General features: G+C 25.7%; 1 protein-coding gene across 1 annotated transcript in view; it reads right to left on the bottom strand.

The window, feature by feature from the left end:
- Positions 1-4,103, bottom strand: part of LOC117171618 (rho guanine nucleotide exchange factor 10-like) — a 107,160-nt gene extending 103,057 nt beyond the window's left edge. The window contains exons 1-2 of the mRNA XM_033359095.1: positions 4,082-4,103; positions 3,724-3,994 (exon numbers count right to left, since the gene is read on the bottom strand). The gene's annotated coding sequence lies outside the window, so the exon portion shown is untranslated. The remainder of the gene's footprint in view (positions 1-3,723; positions 3,995-4,081) is intronic.
- Between the last annotated feature and the right edge of the window lie 552 nt (positions 4,104-4,655).

The raw sequence follows: 4,655 nt of genomic DNA, 5'->3' as shown, positions 1-4,655 counted from the left end.
CCCCCCCCCCCCCTGCGTAATACTTTTTCCATTGGTCTTAACATGGAGAATGATGCTACGGAATTTTCAATTTTAAATATTCAAAATCGAAGTATTACAAAAAAACCGTTCCAAATTACATACCTGTAATTCTGTATTTTCAAAATTTAAGAATTTTCAATTGTAATTTTTCAAAATTTTCAAACTTTGAATTGTAAATCTTTCAAATTAATGAGCTTTAATTTTCACAATCTACAGTTAAAAATTATGCAAACTTAAGGTTAACAATTACAAATTATGTAAGTTTTATGTTTGACAATCGAAATTTTCTTAATAACTTTAAAGAGTTAGGATTGAAAACGTCCCTTCTAATTTTGAATATCATACAAATTTAAGATTTTAAAAAATTGTAAATCTTAAAAATTTTTTTAAATTTAATTTTGACAATTTATAAATAAAAATTCTATATTTTTATTTTAAAAGCTGTAGAACTTTGAATTGAGAATCTTTGAAATTAAGGCTTTTATAATTTTGAAAATTTACAATAAAAAATGATAACAGTTTTTCAATTTAAAAATTATGTAATTTGTACGATATACATTAGAATTTTTTTCAATTTGGAAGATTTAGAATAAAAACCTTGACTTTTGATTTCCAATATCATCCAAATTTAAGATCGTTAATTTATAAATCTACATAAATTGAAGAGTTTTTAATTTAGCGTAAATGTTCAAAAATGAACTAATCAAAATAATAATTTCAAAATAACATACCTTTAAAGTATGAAATTTAAAAATTGAATAATAATTTGTTATTCTACATTTTCCAAAATGAAGATTTTTTTATTGTGACTGTTTAAAATTGCATAACTTTTAATTGTAAATCTTTAGAATTTATAATTTGACTTTTGATTTCCAAAAGCATAAAAATTTAAATTTTTAATTTTATTTTTCATTAAAATCATAGTTTTAAATTTGCAATTCTATATTTTCAAAATTCAAAAATTTTAAATTGAAACTTTGACGATAAATATTCTGTAACTTTTATGCTTCAAATTTCTTACATTTGGAAGATTTCAATTTGAAAATCTGACTATTTTCAAAAACACCAAAATTTAAGAATAGTTATTAATACGCATTTAAAATTAAGTAATTTTTAATTTTGAAAATATTAACAGAAAAATCCTGTTTTCTAATTAAATGAACTGTAATTTTGACGATTTAGATTCGAAATGTTTTCAATTTGGAAGATTTAGAATAGAAAATTAAATTTTTGGATCATAAAAACCATCAAAATTTAAGAATTTTTGTTTATACATTTTTTTAAATCAGGTAGTTTTCACTTGTAAATCTTGGAAAGTAAAAAATTAAAAAAAACTTTCAACACTATATCATTTTAAATTACATACAATCAAATTTGGAGGATCTTCAATTGTAAATCTTTAAGATACTTATTCCAAAAAGAAGTTCAAAATTTTATAATTTTATTTTATAGGCATTAAAAACTTATTAATTTAATAGATAGTCAATCAAAAATGTTTTTAAACGTGTAATAAATTCGCCTAGCGCGCCACCTTTGCCCTTTAAAAATAATCTGCATTTGTTACAAAAAATTTGCAAGTACTTTCGAAATTAATTTCTTAAACTAGAAACTTCCTCTCAGTATGAGTGATTGATATCACTTTCAGAATACATTGTTGCCTATCATAATTTATTCCTGTTTAAAATCAGAATCGTTTATACACCATTCCAGGATTCTCGGGGAATAATTTGTAATTTAAATTGGATTTTAATTCTAAACTTTTTAAATGATTAATACTAGGTTCGCTCTCCCAATTATATGTAAGATTCCAAAGTGAATATTTTCTCACGAGAGAATTAGAATTAAAGAATGGATGATTGTTTCAGTCTCATTGTCGAAAGTCACTCATCGACAAAATTAGGGTCATCATCAACGAATTCATTGACTTGAGCATTCGGCGCAAAAACAAAATAATTCGATTAAACGATATTTCGTGAGAAGAATAAATGATAAAAAAAATCAAATAGAAAAAGTAAATTCAAATTGAATAAAATACAATAATTCGCTTTATTAATTATTAATCATATCACAAGGTGTCTACTCAAACCGATTAATTTTCACCCTAGAAAATTAGTTTTTACAAAAAAAAAAAAAAATTTTCAACAAAATACATGAACTCTCAACCAAATAGTTGAATTTACAACTTAAAAATATCGTTTTCCAACTAAACAGTTATATTTTAAAGTTAACAAGTAACTTTTCAACCAAAAATGAAATAGTTAAATTTTCAGTTGAAAAAAATGAATTCTCAACAGGATTATATATTTTAAATAAAAAAGATTATTTTTTCACAAAAAAATTGAACTTTTGATCAATTAGTTTTATTTTTAAATCAAAAAATAAATGTTAAACTTAAATGGGGAATATTCAACTGGAATACTAGAATTTTCAACCAAAAATACGAACAATAAACTTATAAGATTAATTGTCAAGTAAGAAGATTAATTTCAACGAAAAAGACGAATTTTCAACAAAAAACATAAATTTTAAACTACAAAATTTAAATTTTAATATCAAAATTGAATAGTTAAATTTTCAGAAGAAAAAAAAGTTCATCAAAAAAACAAGTAATTTTCGAAAAAAATAGTTATATTTTCTAAGAAAGTGACGAAGTTTCAACTTAAATAATGAGTAGAATATATTTGTTTAATCACAAATGAAGATTAATTTTTATATAAAAAAGATCAAATTGCAAAGAAATAATTAAATTTTTAATTGAAAAAGTAATTTTCGAACAAAACTGAAATTTAAATTTTCAGCTGAAAAGGGTCAATTTTGAACGAAATTGTTGAATTTTGGACTAAAAAAAGTTATTTTTTAACAAAAAATGTAATAGTTAAATTTACAGTTAAAACATGAATTTTCTATTTAGAAAACAAAACAATTTTTTACCAAAGTAATGAATTTTCAAGTAAAAAAAAATATGAATCTTCAACTGGAATAGATATTTGAAACAAACAAGATACATTGTTCACAAAAGAGTTGAACTTTTCATCAGTTTTATTTTCAAGAAACATAATGCATTTTCAACTTAAATTATGAATGAATATAAAACAAAAAGATTATGTTAAACTTTTAGTTAAAAAATTAATGTTTAAGCCGAGAGATGAATTTGTAACTCAAATGATTGAATATTCAACCAGAGATAAATTTTTATTTAAAATAATGAATCTTCCAACAAAAAATTAATTTGTAACAAAAGTTTAACTTTCAACCAAATAATTAGATTTTCATTCGATAAAAGATGGTTCTGCACGAAAAAAGGTACAACCTGATATTTTAATTGAAAAAGATTTCAAGTTTTAATCAAAAGCAGTTAAATTTGGCGAAATATTATGAATTTTTAACAAAAAAGAAGGAATTTTCAACAAAACATATAAAGTTCCAACTAAAAACGGTCAATTTTCAACCAAAAATAGATTTATTAAAAATGATGCGAGTCAATGAATCATTTAAGCAAATAGAACAATCAAGTCTGAAAAATGATTCAGATACCGTACTTATTTATTCAGAAGAAAACTGTCGATGAAATTGTACCAAGAAACAGATTTTTTCTACACACTTATGAATTAAATTGTTCAGTCTATGATTTAAAAAAAAAAGTTTTCAGCTTGAAGGTTTTAAAATTAAAATACTTGAGAAAAAAAGTTTGGCAACACGCACCTGATATTTCTGCAGAACTCTCGATCTCCAGGTGTTGAGAAATTCATTAAATCCAGATCACTTGGCACATAAATCCTCTTTTTTTCACTGTAAATCGAAACCTCAAAGGGCCACCCTTTTTCAGGATATGTCCTCTCACAATGGCACTATTTTTCACTTTTTTCTAAATCCACTTTTTCTTCTCTAAACCACAGGACACTTGCTCCCTTTTCCAAACTCACAGTCACTCACATGTACAATAATCCGCAGAGGATCCAAAAACTCGATTTTTCTAACCTCAAAAAAATGAAGTAAAGTTTTTTTTACATATTTTATTAAAAGACCTGAAAGGATTTATGATCTCTGACACTTCACTTACACAGCACATTGACAAGATACAGAAAAAATATCGATTTTTCAGTTTCTCAAATTTGTCCTAACCTCAAAAAACAGGATGAGATTGTTTTGATTTTTTCTCGAATTTTCAATCTGAAATTGTTGAATCTTAAGGAACGCGAACGAAGTGAAGGAAGAAGCCGGAATGGATAAAGAAGAGTACTCACAGACACAGGTTTCAACTTGCTACTTGGCTTTCTAACCAATCTTGAGATTCTCCTCTCGAGTCTCAACAAAGAATGTTCCTCTTGGAAGTTGGAGGTCTGGTTTATGAATTCCGAATAAGACGATAGATTTGAGTTTGATGAGAGAGGAGTGTATATCAGTTGCACTTTTTGATTAAATAAGGGAGACGAGCCAGCGAGCAATTTGTAACCCTCTTGCGTTAAATAGTTTTGCGTCCGCCCATTGTTGGAGAAGCAAGCACGCTTGCACGCCCCCGACCGGTCAACGATGGGTCAACGGGCCGGGCAAGGAACGAGGAAAGGGAGGAAAGTTGGTGGGGGAAAAAAGATAAAAGATGAAATGAAACATGAGATCGAGGATGAGCGATGAAA

This window comes from Belonocnema kinseyi, chromosome 1 (genome assembly GCF_010883055.1).
Source record: "Belonocnema kinseyi isolate 2016_QV_RU_SX_M_011 chromosome 1, B_treatae_v1, whole genome shotgun sequence".
Classification (NCBI taxonomy): domain Eukaryota; kingdom Metazoa; phylum Arthropoda; class Insecta; order Hymenoptera; family Cynipidae; genus Belonocnema; species Belonocnema kinseyi.
The sequence above is the reverse complement of the archived record's forward strand: the minus strand, read 5'-3'. Positions and strand labels throughout refer to the sequence as shown.